Below are 18,719 nucleotides of genomic sequence, written 5' to 3'. Positions count from 1 at the left end.
CAAGCTCTTTTTGGTCATTGTTTTATGGCTCTGAGACATTTTTGAAACATAAGAATCTCAAATTAGGCAGAGATCACTGTTGTCCCTATCCAAGAGTACAGCAATCACAAGTTGACATATAATAATTTTATATATATATATATAAAAGAACATAGAAATTATAATAAATTATATAGTAAATAAATAATACTATAATAAAATAATATAGTAATTATTTATTTGTCATGCTTTGAAAATCAAGCACTTTTCTCAATAATCAGAAGCTTTTTATCAAGTGGAAGAATACCTCTTTGAACCCAGTAATCAATGTAAAACCAGCCCCACAAGGTCTGATACCACCAGCAATTTTAATCATACTTGAGGATGATGTCTACTTCCACATGATTGAGCAACGCTTCTTAAAAATGCATTCCATTTCTTAGTTCAGTAGCTGCCTATACTCTGCTGCCTCGCAGTGAGAAAGCCACTGAGAAAAACACACCTTGCAGACATTTCCCAACGTGCTACCCTGTGTTTTCAGCATGTGTGAACAGCTTTGATGTGCAAAAGCAGAGATGCCAACAAACGTGGGTAAAGAGACCATGAAAGATTTTGCAGCCTTTGCTCAGACTGGATGCAATTTAATTCCTTTAGTATTTTTTATTGTGCCAAATCCAAGGGCCATCACTGTCAGGATGTAGCAGTTTGATGTGACAAACATTTCTGGGGTGTTTGCTCAGTGGTGAAGCACTACTCCAAGTGAATAAAAGAGCAGTTGCTTCAGTCCTACAAATGAACTGAAGATACAGCAGGTAGTATAAAAAAAGGCAGTGCTAAGAAGCAGAAAAAAAAGGAAAAAAAAGCAGCAGAAATTTCATAAGACAGGAATCCCTTTGCCTGCTTTGCAAGTTTTTACAAAGTTTTCAAGGAAGGGGATGATGGAGCAGCCAATCAGGTTGTTAAATTAGAGGTGGGAAGCTTATTAACATGTTTTAATTGAACAGCCATACGCTAAAAGTACCAAGTTCTCAATACTGAATGTGAAAAGCTTAAAAGGATCTCTTGGCCTTGACATCATAATTGAAACTATTAATCAGACTGTGAAGCTCAGCCAGCACACTTGCAGATGTACAATTTAAAATATAGGGGGGAAACATCCAGTGGACAAATTAATGACAATTAAGGGATTGTTCAGCAAAGGTCATTTTATTTTCAGTGGTCTGAGAGCAAAAGAAAGCGTCAGCTGTCTGATGAGACCAGTGGCTGGTGAGACCCAGGGCTGAGGGAATGTCTGTTCTCAGAAAAACCCTTCTTCACACAACCTATTTGAGCCTTTGGGGAAGACAAAATTTTCCTGACATCTTTCAGGTTGATGGCTCTCAGTGCTAATTACATCCCCATAATAACCCTTTGGGTTGGCATTGCTCTCCAGCCTGATCAGATGGCTTTGCTTGCAAACAAATCCCATCCCTGTCACCCCCAGGAAGCTGATAATGACCCCAAAGCAAGGCTGGTGGGGAGGGTGGCAGACAGGGATGGAAGGGAGATGTAGTTTTGTGTGGTTTTGTGCCACATCTATTCCTTACCCACAGCCTGACAACTTTTTGTGTCCTGCTCTCTGCTCCTCAGGCTGAGAGGGCAGTGATGCCTGGACAGGCTTACTTAAAACAGAGGTTAGATAAAGTTAGGAGGATAAAAAGGAGTTAGATTTATTGAAGGCTTTCAAGTATGTTCAGGGCAGACAGAGCCTACTCGAGAAGCTACACCCAAAATGGACAGAGAGTCACAAGTTCTTCACATTTTATAAGTTCTGTCCATTTATATATCACTCTTAATCCTCCAATTACCCCTTCAGCTGATGATGTCAATCACCACAAGTTTGCTCCCCCAATTCACTGTTGTTCACATACTTTGGGGCTCTGAGGCAGCAAAGTGTCTTTGGATTTCCAACATAAAGGAATTGTTTTATCTCTAATACTGGGAACAGCAGCTTCAGCACCCTGTATGGAGTCCAGAGTCACACACCAAAACTACAGACACACGAAAATATAGAAGCTCAAAACCCTAAGGCACCAGCAGAGAAAGCAGCCAGACAACCCCACAGAAGTGTCAGACTGCAAGCTGCTCTAACCCCAGCCATGTGCTCTGCAGTGAGTGTGCTGAACCAAGAAAATCAGCAGCTCTGCGTGAGAATGGGGCTGGAGAGGTGATCAGAGCTCATTGACTCAAACAGCAGATGAATTAATTTGGAGGCTGACTAGGCTGTGTCTTTGAAAAGAGTGATGAGAAATGCGTGCTGGAAGGAAGAGGAGTATAGAGTGTGGAGGAGTAAAAAGGGAGCTAAACAGTTTTTACTAGAAGTAAAAAGAAGAGCTCTCTGTTTCCAACCTACTGGATGTACATTAAAGAGAGAAAGTTTCCTCTCTCTTCTCCCAATCCACAGCTTTCCATATCATAACAAATCTTTAACTGGTTTTTATAAAAATGTTGCTCTCTTCAGTTAGATGTTTAGTTAGAGTAATGAGAGATTATTAAAAAAATAAATAAACATGGGACAGCAGTGACAAAATCTATCCTTTTAAAAAACAGCAAGGAAAGAAGTATTTGATGTTCAGATTGTTTCCCCAATTAATCCTTTCAATCCTCACTGTGTGGAAGATAACACAATCATCTATGTATAAATAGTGATAAGAGCAACTGCACATACCCTGTTGTGGAGAATGTGGAGGGTTTTTTCACAGAATTTTATTTTCTTTTGCCCTTGAGGGACTGTAGTAATTTCAGAAATTACTGTAGTAATTTCAGCAAGCAGCAAGAGGAAAAAAAAATATAGATATTGTAGCAAATCCCAGATATTCACGAGCTGAGGGAGCTGATTCTGCTCCTGCACCATTCAGTGGGATGACAAATACATAATTTCCTACAGGAACACAAACAGCTATGTCATTGTTTTGCTAATTTGCTCCAGAATGCTTATCTAAGCAAAGATCAGCTCTCCCTCTCCTCCCTGTGCAGTTCCACTGGGAGGTCAGGGCAGAGTGGGAGATCACACAGCACAGTCCTTGTCCCTCATCCCCAGCAGGACATTCCCAGCACCTCAGAGCACAGACAGGGATGTTCTCACTCTGCAGCTGATCGATTCCCCCTCTAAAAAGGACTGACAGCGCTGAGGGGGAGTTATAAACACCCCTTGGCTCCTAGCAGAGCACTGAAGAATATCTGAGCTCTCTGAGAGGTGCTGCCTTGTTTTAGCTCCTCTCCTCCTGCTTTCTTCCCCTCCTGCCTCACAAACAGCCAGCTGGACAAGCCCTGGGCTCAGAGCAAAGCCTGCCAGCTGACAAGGACTGCATCAGGCTCCTCCTGAGCTGCACTCTGAGCACCCAGAGTGGCTCAGGGCACAGCAGCCAGAGGTCTGGCACTTGGAATAGATCCTAATCCTCTCACATCCTGGCAGGGAAATGCAGACAACAGGCTTTAGCATCCCTGTGTCTGTGCAAGCTCAGGGAGCCACTGTGCCTTTTGGTCAGGAAATAACATCAGGATGGGCTGAGCACAGCCTGGACATCCTCCAAACCACCTGAGGCTGAGCAAAGAGAGGGTTAAAGCAGAATGAGGGACACAGTTGGCATGATGAGCACAGGAGTCTGCTAGGTGGCCTGGACAATAACTAATCATTATACTGGAAAAGGTAATAATTACTCCTAAATGCCTCACTGCAGGAACTCATGGCAGACAACAGCAGGCTGAGGGGATGAGGGTGTTTGTCAGTGCAACAAAAAGAATTTGGTGTGATCCCTAGCAAAGAGGTCACAGTGGACCTTCCAAATAAGCAAAAGATTCCTCTTTATGTAGTTATTATCTCTATGTGTTCAGCTGCAAGAAAAATCTTTCCTGGTTGTTGTGCTTTTAATTTCATTCCTTTGTTTAAGAAGCAATAATGCACAACAAATAAAATCTTGATCTGGAGCTATTCTCGTGAAATAAATTATTAAAGAAAAAAGAAAGTGATAGCTCTCCTGGGCTTTTCTCCTTGTTCTTAATATTGTATTGCATTAATACAATAGAGAGAGGGTTAGGAAATTGGCTCAACAACAGCCTCGAAGGGCTGAAGACCTTTTAGTTTGGTCTATCTGGAATAAAAAGTTGAGGAGAATCAGGAGTCTCTGAGCCTCCCAGCTGACTCAACCCGAGCACAGAAAATGCAGAGGTTGCATTTCCCCCTTGCTGCTGTGCTGTAGGCACCTGTCATGCTGTCACCCTGAGCACAACATCCAGGCATCCTCAGCTGGTTTGCCTGCTGCCCTGCGCTGGGGAAACTTGGAGTTTCAACTCTTAAATGGTGGAGGAAAGAAAGGTGTGGGGAGGGCAGGGGATTAATTCTTATTCAAGTCATAAAATCTCAGAATATGCTGATCACCAGAAGATCCAAGATCCCAGAAAGAGGGCTGGAAATCCTGGTTGTTTCTCTTCCCAGCTGAGTGGCACAAGGAGAACTTCCCCTTTCTCTTCTCTCTCTCCTCTTTTTTGATGTTTTCCCGAATTTTTCACAGTTAGGGACAATGTTTGTTGCTGGAAGTAGAAGAATGAGGTGCCAGAGCTGTGACCACATTTCACCTTTCTCACCTCACTGTTCCTCTCTAAAGAGAGCACCTATAATGGGCCCAAAAATAGGCCTTAAAGTGAAAGAAGTGTGTTTGCAAAGTTGGGATCTCACATTAGATTTACAGACTGTGGTTGGCTTTGAGGTCAGCCTGGAAACAAGGTGTGTATTAAAATTCTCCAACTGCTAGAATGAACAAATAAAACAATGAATCTATTAATTTATTTGCAGAAGCTCTTCTGCTGGGATTAGGGGCTAATTAAAAAAACTTTCCAAAGTGTCTTTTAGTAGTTTTGTTAAGAACCTAGTCAAGAAGGACTTACAATTTCTGGTGAGCAGAAAAAGTCAAGCAGGATGAGAACTGTCCAAAGATGTCTCACCTGGTGATCTGAGTGAAGCTCTGAGTGCAAAACTCTCCAAAATTCCATATTATCAGGTAATTTGCACATGGAATAAAAAGCAAATGAAAGTTTGAAAGATAATATATCATTCATTTCTTTCTAGGGATGCCCAAATTTAGGCAAGGTTAAAGGTAAGTTTAGTGCTGTCTGCTCCAGAAATGCTGCCAAAAACACTTTAAAATCTAAACAGGAAGAGCAGACAAAGCTTGTGAGAATGAAAATGTTATTTTATCCTCTTTCCCTGTCAGAAGCAGAAGGTTACTGGGTTTGTCCAAGGCCATGTCAGCAATCAGTGGCCAAACCAAGAATTCAGCCCTTGTCACCACTTTCTGAAAGCAGTAATGAGAAAATTACTCCTCATCTTTTCAGCTGTGTGTCATTTCCCCACCCCACTTTGATTTTTAAGAGGCACTAAGGACAATGATGTGGGATATTAATTGTCAGATTTGTCATTCAGAAAGGATGGCAGTGCTTGAGTTCTCTGGGTTTTATTAAACCAGATATTTTGCATTCCCCTGTGCTTCAAAGTAGGAGATCACAGTCTTGCTCTTTGTTAAAGAAAGGGACAGAGATAGTTACATTTTTTTTTTCAGACAAAACATAACAAATGGTTTTGTTCATCTTCTTTCTTTTTACTATCCTTGCTTTTTTTCTAATGTATACTTTCAGGGATTTTTTTTCCCCTTTACTGAATCACGTAGCAAAATAATTAAAACAGTAGGATATTCCTTGCAGGAAGCTACTTCTGATGTCAAAACCTTTCAGCAAAAATCCCTACATTTCCTCCCAGTGGATCAGATCGTGAAAATGACTAGCAGACATCCAACAGACATTTTTAATGAGAATTTAACAGTGAGCCCTTCATGGATTCTTCCCTTCCAGTGGCAGTTCAGTGTGCTGGCTATCATAAATGTCAAAAGCAGAAGGATAACTTATTTTACCTTCCCTCTTCCCTGCTTTTCCTCACGTTAAGAGCCTTCCATGTCTGACTAAAGGAAGAAACTTTACAACCCAAACTCCCTGTTAAATTCTCCCTGCTCAAGGTGACAGTGAGAAGGCATGACATTGGCAGGTTAAATATAGAACTTTCTTTGGTGGTGGCCTCTCCTCTCCTGTCATGTCCCTCGTGCTCTGACAGCTTTCATCAGCTGAATACACACTGCCAGAAAAGAGAAATTAGGGAGGGTGAAAGATGGAACAGGAGATCAGTTTGAGCTTAGCCTAAGCATGGAAAAGCAACAGCAGAGAAAATATTTCTATTTCCCACCAAGATCTGCAGCAGTTGCAGCTTCAGCACTGTTTTGTTTGAGGGATTCCAAACATTTTAGTTTATCCTCCTTCTCTGAACAGAAACTTTCTAAGGAAGCATGTCCTAAAGGCTCAATTTTCAAACATTGCAGAGAAAAAAAAGTGTCAAAAATCAGGCAGCAGGTTGGTGGCATGGTGAGGAGCTCATCTGGGATCAACTTGGCCTCTGTTCAGTGTGCTAAGTGAAAAAATATCCTTCTCCAGTTAAACCCTGATGCTTGCACAAAGCACCAGCACCTGTAGTCCAGGAAATATCTGAGATATTCAGGGGATTATATGGAGAGATCAGAGAGATAGCCAAGTCCAGTAAAATGGTGACCATCAGTGAGTTCACCCATCTGTATATTGGTGAGCCAACTGATACAAACAGATTTAAAAAAAAATCAATTCCTAAGTGATTTCTAGAATAACTGGAGAATAAAACAGTTGAGGCTCTTAACTAAAGAGCTGAAGGCGTGATACAGTCAAACACTGAAAAGTAATAAATTTATCACTACATTATGTGCATGAGGCTAAAACCGATTGGAATTAGAGAGCTGCTGAAAAAGTACTGAAAGCAGAAATAAAATAAATTAAAAATAAAAAAGCAAGGAATGCAAGAGAGAGGAAGTAAAAATCCATGGGTTCAAAACAACAGATATCCCAACAGACAGTTTCTGATTCAGTGAAGTCATGAGGAAAGCAAACTGGAAGGCAAGAGAGGAAACAAAGTTATTGTGAAGTGTTAAGGTCCAACAGGTGGTTTGAGCCAAGAACCAGCTTTGGGGAAATGACACTTCATCTCTGGTGAATTCCATGGCAATTATAACAAAACACAACCAAAATGTCAGTTGTAAATAAAGAGAGCCAAGGATGAGCAGACTGATGAGAGTTTGTGGGTTTGTGTGCAAAGGGAGAAACTGCAGGACATGTCTGAAAGGTCCTAAATTCACCCAGGTGATGAAGGAACCAATGGGATCTGCTGCACATCAAGGGACTAATTGGAATAATTAATGAGGAAAAGGAGTTTGCAGAGGCTCTGAATTACCTGTTGGGTTAAATCTTCTCTGCAAATGATGCTGTGCCAACATCCATGTCAGAACTATTTTTTTTTTCCGAGACAAGGAAGCACATGAGCTGTCAGAAGGTGAAACACTGGAAGGGGAAACATTGGAACAAACTGATAAACTAGACAGCAGCACATCACAAGGACCTCGTGGATATACATGCAAGGTTTGGAAAGCATTTGGAATTGAAGTGGCTGCGCTGATAGAGAAAATATGTGAGTTGTTGCTGAGGTCAGATATGCCACAGGAGAACGGGAGGGCAGCAGGGAGAATACCTATCTTTAGGACAGGCACTGGATTAATCTTATGTATTTTATGCTGAAAAGCCTCGTTTCACTTCCACCTAAATTGATTGAAAATAACTAAAACTAGATTTACATATAGGAGAGAAAAAAAGATAATAGGTTTTTTTTTTTAAATATTGTCTCATTTATATTTTTGTACGCATGAAACTTGAGGACCAAAAACCCCCAACCTGACAAGTCTACATATAAAAATTTATATATTGTCCTAAATTCTTTGACAAATTTAAGTTGTGAAAGAACAGGTAGATTATTATTACAAGCTGGAAGCTGGTTAAGAAAGAGGAAACAGAAGCTACACATGAATGATCCTTTTTCCCAGTAAAAGATGAACAATTGGGTTTTCCAAGAACTTAGAATTTCTTTACTGAAATTATCGCTCTTAGGAAAAGGGAATAAGGATTGAAGTACTTCATAATACGTTAATTAAGTTGGATGAAGCTAACATTTGGATCCCTAATGGAAATTAACGTTGGCTGATGCAGAACAATCACAGGTGGAGTGAAACATTTAGAAGCTTTTCTGGGCCACTTGAGGAAGGGTTTTGGCATTCCTGGGAACAATCCAACTCTGCTCTGTTACAGCAGAGGTCAGGGAAAGAAAAGCCCAAACCAAACAGACAAAACAAAACTTTGATTAGCGTGGGAGGAGTAAGAGGTGTTAAAATGGAAATTATTTTATTGGGTAAGCTAATAGTCCTTGCCTGGAAAACAATGTCTGCATTGCTCAATCCACCACCAGAAAAGGAAATAGAAGATTTAGAAGTTTTTAAGCAAAGTGACTGGGAACACCAGGACTTCACTGGGAGAAGAAAAGAACAAGAGGTCCATGGCTGAGTAAATGAATGGCACTGAAACGATGAACTGGCTGCTCCTGTTGGTCTTTTCATGTCATATAACAGAGAGGTTTCAAAAACAATGGACGACAACTAATTTAAATGGTCAAAGGTTGTCTGGACTATGATTTTCCAAAGGAAATATTTAATTAAATCACTGGATTCACAGCTATATGCTATCACTATGGTACTGAACTTGCTGGGAGGCAAAACTGGATTAGTTAGAGTGGCCAGGGAGCTCATCTGCAGCTTGTCTGAAACCTCTAGAGCCTTCCATCTGGTGAGGGAGGTGAGCAGATCTTTGTGTCATTTGGAAAGATCTCTGGGTTGTGAGCCAACCCGAGCGGATGGATACAAAACCCTTTCACCTGAGGGCAGTGCAGATACCCAGGGCAGCACTTCCTACTCCTTTTGGTAACCAACATGGATAAAAACGCTCTACAGGATGAGACAAAACACCTGTCTGACCCACTGCTGTAATCATTATGTTCTAATGCTCTTTAAGTGGGTGACTGATGCCTTTCTGAATGGGAAAATAATGAGCAATGAGAACAAATAACACAAATTCTGTTAATTATTCATGCTAACATTCGTGAAGCTTTTTGAAATGTGTGAATGTTTTCATGAATAAATCATTGGTCACTGGCTTGCATTAAAGGACTTCAGAAATAATAGCAGAATAAGCTTGTTGCCATTACTCACAACAAAGTTATGAATAATTTTCAATATATGACTGCTCTGCTTTCCAATTGACTGAACACGAGATAGATGAGTTTAAAATAGACGTCAGTAATTTGTTGCAAGGCTGAGAGGAAATTTCTCAGGAATCTATGAAAATGCCATGGGTTTTATCAGATACTTAATTTTTCTCCATGTGGGGTTTTTGCTGATTTTCGTTTCTCACATGGTGGGATGGATCACAAAAATGAAGGATATGATCCTCAGTCTTTTCAGATCACAAAGATAAAGAGATCTTTACATATTCAAGCTACCTGAAAATCCTGAGATGGAGAAATCACTAAGCGAGAGAATTCTCTAAAATTACTAGGTTTATTTTGTCGCCTTGGTTTCCAACACTAATTTTGACAATGATTCAGAAGAAAGACTTATGGAGATATTTTTATCTCATTACACGTCTCTCAAAAAAAAAAAAAGGCAAAAAACCCCAAAAAACCAAAACACCAAATCAAAAATAAACCAAAAATAAACAACAAACCCCAAAAACAAGTAACAAAAAAACCCTAAGAAAACCCAGCCATGCCCACAGTTTACTCAGAGCTTTTCTAAGAGCTTGAGGGAAACCCTGGGAAATGCTGATTTACAGAATTTCTCGCCTGTTTATGTTGTGGCTGCTCACAGAGATCTTTATTGCCATCACTGCAAGGGGTGCCCCTGCTATTCCCCATGCCCATTATCACATTGCATTTCCCTTTCAGCACAGCCTGATCAAACAGAGCTCTTCCATGAGCAGTTGTCAAAACACTGGCAAATTCTAGTTACAACACTTCCTATGTCTCTGTGGAAGTCAGAGTGGGAGCTCAATTGCACCAGAATTAACTATTCACAATTAAAATCAGTGGAGGCACCCCTGATTTAAAAGAATGTGATTAAGACTAGAATCTAGCCCATGGAGTCCAAGGAAATACTGGAATGACGGGAAGCAGAGAATCACCGAAACAGAAAACATGCAGAGGACTCTGAGCAAAGCATCTGGCCCTAAATGTGGTTCATTTCATCCATATTGTATTCTTAAAAATGAATACATGAAGCCCTGGACTGCTGAAATCCCACTGAAATCCCATTGAGTATCTCCTTGGCATTGGAAAACATTCTTTAGGATGTGCTTGACGGAAATGAGATGAAACTCACTTCACCCTCTCCTATCCTCTTGGGACTTAAAATGATGAGAGATATTTTTTGGGAGGCCTGATGATATAGATCCTTCTCTGTAGGGAATAGATGGTGATAGACATAGGTAACAATATCGCTTCAAAGGTAGGACAGGCAGTCCAAAAGGACATTTTGACATAGCAGCAAGCTCAGGGTGGACGGGGAAAGGAGGCAGCCCTTTAATACCACTTCAGGAGTAGTTCCATCTTTTAATTCTGCCCACTCCAGTCAGGGAAATGTAGGAAGGCTGCAGGATCAGCCAGCAAGGGATCTCTTTGATTTAACACGGAGAGCTAAGGAATGCAATCTGCCAGGCACAGGTGTTTGGCAGTCAGGATGGGGACAGGCAAGGAGGGAACTGCAGCTTCTGGGCAGCTCTGGCACTGGAAAAGCTGTGGAGACCTTGGCAAAACTGAAAGCCACCTTTGCCAAAATACAGGAGCTGGAAAAGATGGGGAGGTGGTGTGAGGGAAGTCTCCTTTAGCTCCAGGAGTTCTCAATGCTCAGCTCTTTCTGCAGCCTGGTTCTCAGAGATGGAAATCTCTCCCATGGGCTTAACAGGGCTTGAAATGCTACCTCACCATTTAATGCTACCATGCATTAAATACCAGCATACAATTTAAGCTTTTTACGGTTTAAGGCTACAAGCATTTGTGCAAAAGTTATCCCTGAAGCTGGATCTAAGCCCCTTCAGCCTTCCTTAGTCTGATTTCTGCTGCCTATCCCATCCACCCACCTAAACAGCCACTAGAAGGTCAGGGCAGCAGTTTCACAAGTGAGTAATCCTCTTCTGTGCCTTCAAATCTCTCAGAATTAGCTGGGAGTTGCTTCAAGCTGCGAAGCTCAAAGCCAGAGAGATCCAAAATTCCTGAATAAATGGCCAGGCACAGTCTGGGCTTCCCAGCTCCAATTTGTTTCCACTTATTGTTCCACAATTTAACCCACCCAAGCCATAAGCTCTCAGTGACCAAACCACTGAACAGCTGAACACCACCTGCAGGTGGTTTTCAGTTTGGGATTTAGAAGAGGGGAGATCTGACTGCAAAGAGACTCTGGGAAGAATGTCCTTTTCTCATATGATTTGCCATGAAGTCTCACATTCCCTGTGCCTGGTGATCCTCTTCCTCGCCTGCCTCTGGCACTAGAGGGCGTGGAGATCTGGATTTTGGGCTGACAATCCAACTTTTCCCAGCTTCCCACTTCGCCTCTAACTGAACTCAACTTTCAAAGAGGTCTCGATTTCACAGTAAGGGAATTGGCTCCGTTATTACTGGCTTGTCTGAGCTCCCCACGCTGCATTGCTATGGAAACAGGACCAGGAATTGAGTCTGCTGCATGTAGGTCAGGATATCAGTGGAGAGGGGAAAGTTGGGTGAACGGGTGAGTGGGTTAGAGTGAAGTGGGACAGAGAATCCTCCTGGGATTACATTAACAGCAGGGAGGGATTTCATAGTAGATGTCCTCAAAAGACTGTTGAATGAGACACCAAATGGGCTGAAAGAGCGTTTTGAATGGCTGTGAACTATGAAACACACACGGGGATTCAGCCCAGAGGTGACAACAAGGCACTGGGCTGAATATTTAGGGGGGAAAGAATAGGTTTGTTCATCGATTCTAACTGATGGCCTCAGTTTCCCCCTTTCAGTGTCTCGGTCTCCATCCTGGATGATGGCAGAGCACAGACATTCTGCTGTCCCTTCCATCTCCTCAGGACATTCTTGATCCCACATGGTCCAGATCTCCCTGAGCTCTGCCCTCATGCAGAGTTCAACCATTCGGGTAGAGAATTCTACCCAAAATCTCAGGTTTGGATGGGAGCAAAGTGTGACCTCCCTTTTTAACAATTTTTCCCTCCATCCCAAGCAAACTGGGGACATCCTACACCCCTCCCCATGCGCTGTGCCTCGTTCCCAGGTGGACTGCACTGCAGAAATCACAGAGGGCTGAGGGCAGAGCAGAGAGAGCAGCTCAGTGGGGCAACTTGGACCACAAACCAGCGAGATTCTGCACCTCTCCCTCTCCTGGGGCAAAAGCAAACAGTCCAGAGGTGCTGCAGAGGGGAAGTTCGACCAAACTTACTCTCAGAAAGATCCTAAAGGAAAGAGGAAACGTATTTTGTGTAGCTGGGAGAGGTTTCTAGATGAGTCACCGGGAGCGGCTGGTGTCATCGAGCACACAATCAGAGCTGGTGTACATTCAGAGAGGGGCTGTGATTGCAAGTGATGCAATGCCATAAAGCACACAGCATGCACGCTTCTGCTCTCCTGTGCTAACCTTCCTTTTTGTTTTTTACGGTTGGTGGATTTGGTATTTCCCCCCAAATAGCTGCAAGGGCGGGCTGTCAGGCAGAGGTTAGACCTTCTTTTTTTGTCTTTGCCTTTTTTCCTTCTGCAAAGAGGAGATCTTCCTGAAGGGACAAGGGCAAGGCAGTGTGTGCAAACACACCGGTTGATACATAAAAATGGGAATAGGTGTTATTCTAGACAGTAGATTTGCAGCAAGAATTTCCAGTTGGGAAAAAAAGCTCTGTGCTTGCCCTAAAAGGAACTTCAGCGAATGACAACAGTCGGAATAAACAATTTTACACGGGTGGAAGGAAGGGGTAAGGACTCACAGAGAAGGGGTAAGGACTCACAGAGTGCTGGGAAGGCACAGAGCCAGGAGGATCCATAGCTGGCCGGATGGCCAGGACCGACTTTTGCCCGAGAAGAAGCAGAAAGCACTTTGCCCCTCCAGAACCCCCGATATATCCTCACTCTGGGGCTGCACCAGCATCTCGAATCCCTGGGCTGTTTCTGGGAGGCACTCTTCCTCCCACAGCTTGATCTGAGCTCCCTCTCAAGGTCTCAGCTCTCTCTTTCTGCTCACAAGCACCCCGTGAAAGCAAGGGGAGTCCGGGGACACCGCCGGGACCAGCCAGCCCTGCCGGGGTCAGCCGGACCGGGCAGAGAGGCGAGCTGGACCGGCCTGGAGCATCCTGTCCGCAGGAGAGCGAGACCCAAACCCAGCAGCAAGGAGCCGGGGAAACGAGCAGGAAACGAGCCGGGGAAACCCCAAACCATCCCACCCCCGGCGGCACCTCCATCCTGAGAAGCTGAGAGCTGGGGCAGCGCAAAGCGGAGCTGCTCCGGGGCACAGGAGGATTTCTGGGGCTGGGAGACCACCCCGGCACGGCGCAGCTCCATCCCCTGATCCCCGCATCCCTCCCGCTCCCCGGCAGGGCAGGCATGTCCCCGCTCCGTCCCTCCAGCGCCACAGCGAGCGCGCACGGCGGGCAGGCTGCGCTCCCCGGGGACAGCCCTGCTCCCTGCTCCGCTCCCGGGGACATTCAGCACGACTCGGCGACAAACACGTCCCAGAGGGATTGGGGAAGGGCAGCCCGGCAGATGTACCCGCGCCGGAATGCGGCGTTTGTAATAACCCTGCTGTGTACAACACGTGAAAAACGAGCGTTTCTCCAAACCAGGCGGCTGTGTCTCTCCTTGGCCGCTGCGCCACGCTAGGCTGGGCTCTGGATTAATATCGGAACTGTGTGCAATCTCTGCCTGACCTGCTCCCGCTGCCTTTCACAGCTCTGACCCATCCAGCAAAACTTTCCCTGCGGTCTGCTCTGCTGCTTCCCGCAGGAAGCGAAAGCTGGCTGCTCAGGCATTATTTCCTTGGCGGGAGCTTTGCTGTGCCGGCAGAGGATGAAATCCTAGGTGCGGCGGGGAAGGGGCGGAGGGTAGAGGAGGAGAAAGAAAAGCCAAGGAAATAAAAAAAGGAAAAAAAAAAAAGAAAAAAAACAAAAGGAAAGAAAAAGGGGGAAAAGAGAGAGAGAGAGAGGAAATGTCAGTAAGAAAAAAGGTTTCCTACCTGTGATGCGCTGAGCACAAGTTGCATCTCCTCTCGGCGGAGCGGCGGCAGAGGCTGAGCGCTGTCAGCGCCCGCAGCCAGCAGCTTTATCTTCCTCTTCCATATCTTCCCCGAGCCGGGAGTGGGGCTGGGCTGGGGGGAACAGCTCGCTCGGTGCCGCGGTAGTGGGGGGAAAGGAGAGCGCTTTGGGAGCTTTAAGGAAGAGGAGGCATTGTCCGGGCTGGATGGAGTTGCTGTGTCTCTCTCGCCCTCCCACACCCACAGCACACACATAGACACACACCCTCGGCGGCTCGAACCCTCTGCTGCAGGTCAGCCAAGCTGAGCTTTTTAAAAAAAATAATAAAATTCAGAGCAGCAGCGCTGTCAAACCTGGCTTAGCGGTTTAGACAAAACTGGAGTAATCAAAGCCAGGTGAAGCCGGGACTCGTAAGGCAGCCGGTGATAATTCCTACTTCCCCAGAGCTCGTGGGGAAATGAGGATCAGCTGCCAGCTTGGTGCCTAGGTGAGCATCTCGGGGTGAATGTCCTTGCGGGGTGCTGCGGCTGTGGTCAGCGCTGACCGCCCGAGGGGTGTGCGAGAGCCAAGCGGGCTCGATTAGCTGCAATGGGAAGGCAATTTCTGCGGAGAACATTTACAATTTTCTTTCAATATGACAGGATTAGTTGCTGGTGAAGGCTCTCCTCCAATGAGATCGCGCTGCTCTCTGATTTGGTGGCTCTGCTGAATAGAAATTACTGGTTCTTGTTATCTCTCGACACACTCTCCCCTCTTCCTCATCAGGCACTCCCCTCTTTCTCATCAGAAGTCTTTATCTGCAATTTGCACATCAGAAACACTTTTTATTTTTTTTTCCCAATTGCCTCTTTCCCACCTATTCCTCCAATACTGTCCTCTTTATTTCTAGTTTGTTTTTTTTTTCCTTTTTTTTTTGTAATTCCGTGATAGCTTTAAGTCTAAAGCAATGTATGGGAGGAGAAAGAGAGAAAGAGATCTTGTTTTTCAGATTATTGCAGTCATTGGAGTCTCTGCACATTGTGGAAAAATGTTGTTACACTAAATCCAGTTCAGTTTTTTAAACTGATTAATGCTCTGAAATTTTCATGTCAAGAGGCTTCCTTAGCACAATGACAAATAAATCAGGGGAAATAGATGCATTTGAGGACAAGAGTTAGATCTCATAGGGTGTAAAGTATTCTTCTTTAACTGATAGTCACTAGGCTGAGAAGTATTTACTTTGCTCAGAGCAACTTTCCAGTTCTATGGACATAATCCAGGTATAAAAATCTTTAGTTTTTCTTTGTTTTTATTTGCCTCTCTACTGGACCAGAACTGATTTATGATCTGAAGGATGCTTTTCCCCTTGGGACAGGGGCTGTCAGAGAGGGAGGCAGGAGAGCAGAACCCATCTCATCCATTGTCCAGAGAATAGCAGGGGGGAAGCAGTAAGTGCAGGAAAGAGAAATGCACTTTGTGGAGGCAACCCTGCCTTTTGGGGCTTTTGGGGCTTCCTCTGCCCCATCTCTTGCCTTGAAGGGCTGAAAGAGCCACATCCCAACCACCCCCCTCCTCTCCACCCCAAACCCCCTTGGATTTGCAGGCAGTATTTCTTGGCCTGAGATTGCCCCAGGAAGAGAGTTGTGTACACTTGGCTGTGCTCCTGGAAGGGTCTTAGGGGTGCATTGACCCCAAGGAGGGTGATGTGCCTGCAGGGTAGCACTGGTCAAGGTCAGGTTGAATGGGGTTTTGAGCAACCTGGTCTGGTGGGAGATGTCCCTGCCCATGGCATTGTGCTTCAGGGTTACACCAGGCTGTGTTTTTCTGTCTGACAGCACTTTCACATGATTCCAGGGTTGGATTGCTTGTGGCTCTTCGGGACCATCAAGGCAGCTGGGACCTGACTGCTGCCCCTCGAAAATATTTCCTGGACTTCGCAGTGGAGTTAGAAACCATCTATGCAGGCAGCTCGGGTGATATTTGGCATGGGAAGGTTGGAAACATGCCGTGAGCTCCCTGCAGCCCCTGGGGCTGCTCCACCTCCCGTTCCAGGGCAGGGCTCAGCCACCTCCACAGTCTGGGCTCCTTCCTTCTCCAGACAGAGCCTCAGCCCCCCGCACCTCCCCCGGCTTGTCTCACAGCCCTTGGCACTCAGCACACTTCAACATCCCCTAATCAGGATGATCACCAGCCTCAGAGGTGACAACACCATCTTCTTCTTCTTCTCCCCCTAATTATTATCATTATTGTTATTCTTCCCTCCCAGCGCCGCCGCGAGTGTTTGATTGCTCACGTTGATTTCTGGAGATTTAATTCGAGTTCAGTCGCTGCTGGCACAGTCAGCCCTTCCCACCGAGTGAGTGGTGTCCCTGCCCTGGGATGACCCTGCCGGTGTCGGGGACTCCCCAGCCTGGCTCTGTCGCAGAAAGGACATCGTTCTGGGGTCGGGGATGGTTTGCAGGCTGGAGGGAAGGCAGGAGGAGCTGGCTGTACCCAGCTGCAGGGGGCTCCCCAGTGCCACCGCTCAGCCGCACGGACCGCTGGAGGGACATCCTCAGCCGTGCAAACCTCACCGAGCGGGGAGCATCTCCCCTCATCCCCCCACCGTGATTTTCCATGGGAATAAAAGCCCTGAAAACCCCTGGAGTGTGACCCTCACCTCCTCCTGCTGCCTGCAGCCCGGAGATTCCCCCACGGCCACGAGTGTGAGCAGAGCTGCTTCCTGAGCATCCCGAGCTCCCCGAGCATCCCCAGCCCCGCTGCTCATCAATCTCAGCAGAAGCATCCTGGTGGCACTCGGTGACTCCGCGGTTATCGACACCTTTTGAGTGTGACAGGACATCCGTCACTAGCGGCTCTCTCCGCTTTGTGGCTCTAGACACACCTCCGGAGGGGAAAATAGCCGCTTTTGAGATGAAAATGTTTCAATCGCATCCCCCCCGCACCCCTCCTGCCCAAAATCCCCTCGTCCCCGGCTCAGGCAAGAGGAAGGAGGGCGAGAGAGCAAAGTCACTGGCAAATCGCTAAACAGCTGCCGAGTTAAATTCTCTGTAGAACCACAGAACAAAGCACTCAGCCCTTCGGTGGAAGGGAGGAAAATAAGGAAAGCTGGTGAGGAAGCGAGTGTTTGCTCACGCTGAACTTCCCCTCCCGCACAGGAGTCGCTCCCGGGGAGAGCAGCACAGCCAGCAACTTCCAGCGAGGATGTTTCCGAAAGAAACTGCATCCCTGGGCAGAGATGCCGAGCGATCTCTGGTGGGATTTGCTGGGGATTCTCCCTGGTTTTGGCTGCACATCTCCCACCTGGCTCCTTCCCCCGGTGTGGAGCTGCCCGGCTGGAGGAGTCCCCTGTGCCCAGGGGGTTGTGGCTCGGGGGGAGAGGGAGGAGGATGTCCCCAGGGACCTCTTCCAAGTGGCTTTTCTGTTTTATTCATGGGGTGAATCCCCTCTCCCATTCAGCTGTCACCTGCACCTGGGGGTCACAGGAATTCAAGGTTCCCTCAAGGGTGAATTGCTAGGGTGAATTCCCTACCAAGGGGTGGGGACTCAGAGCCCTGTGCAGGTTGTCCCCGTGATCCCACAGCTCCTGTTTCTCCCTTCTCAGAGTCCCTCCATGCCTGTTCCATCCCCATTGCCACAGGCTGGTAGAGTGGGTATGAGCAAAGGGCACACTGGGATTTCCCTCTCACTCCAGAGGTTCTCATGCCCACCTAGAGCCAGGCCAGGTGAGATCTTCCCTCCTGCCAGCCTCCTTTATCCCCAGATGGACAAGGAGAACAGCCCAGCTCTGTCTCTTGCTGTTTCCCACTTGCTAAGTTTCCTTGAAAGGAAAGTGAAAGCCCCTTAGATATCTACATTTATTTACCCCCAGCAGTGCAATGGATAGCTGAGATTAAAGCATGGGTTGGAGAAAAATGGGGCAGAGATTTTCCCATCATTTCTCAGGTGTCTCAGAAATTCTCAGGTGTCTGAGAAATGATGGGGAAATGCTGATGAGAGTGAGCCCATGGAACTGCAAATCATCCTGACAGTGTGGAACACAGAGGGCAAGAGGAAAGAAAGGAACAAATCCAAACTGAGACGAGGGCAAGTCAGACTCCATGCAAATAAATCACTAATAGATAGATATATAAGGAAGGAAATAAAATGAGTTAAATAAACTGATGGTCAAACCTTAAACAGAAAATGAGGTGTAATCCCTCAGTTCACAATGTGTGTTTTAAAGCACAGTTAGATCTGCCAGGGACAGACATTGAAACTTTGACAAGTGGTGGCTTGGATCTCACTGGTGCAGGGAAATAAGTACATCTTGGTTTCTTTTTCTCAATTCAAGCCTTAAAATCCTCCAGAACAGCTGGCAAGGAGAGGTGTTGCTTTTACCCACCAGCTACATTAAATTGCCTCATTAATACAAAATCATCAAGCTTTTCTTTTCCATTTCCCCTAAATGCTGATACTCCTTTTGTGTCCCCTTTGAGTCTCAAAGCCCAACATACCGGGAATTA

The 18,719-nt window shown here is 45.7% G+C and overlaps 1 protein-coding gene across 1 annotated transcript in view; it reads right to left on the bottom strand.

Annotated features, from left to right (window-relative positions):
- Positions 1-14,332, bottom strand: part of CHRM2 (cholinergic receptor muscarinic 2) — a 72,857-nt gene extending 58,525 nt beyond the window's left edge. Inside the window, exon 1 of the mRNA XM_085049502.1 lies at positions 14,217-14,332. The gene's annotated coding sequence lies outside the window, so the exon portion shown is untranslated. The remainder of the gene's footprint in view (positions 1-14,216) is intronic.
- Positions 14,333-18,719: the final 4,387 nt, after the last annotated feature.

The sequence above is a fragment of the Lichenostomus cassidix genome, chromosome 1Ab, assembly GCF_008360975.1.
Source record: "Lichenostomus cassidix isolate B80296 chromosome 1Ab, HeHo_3.0, whole genome shotgun sequence".
Taxonomy (NCBI): domain Eukaryota; kingdom Metazoa; phylum Chordata; class Aves; order Passeriformes; family Meliphagidae; genus Lichenostomus; species Lichenostomus cassidix.
The sequence above is the reverse complement of the archived record's forward strand: the minus strand, read 5'-3'. Positions and strand labels throughout refer to the sequence as shown.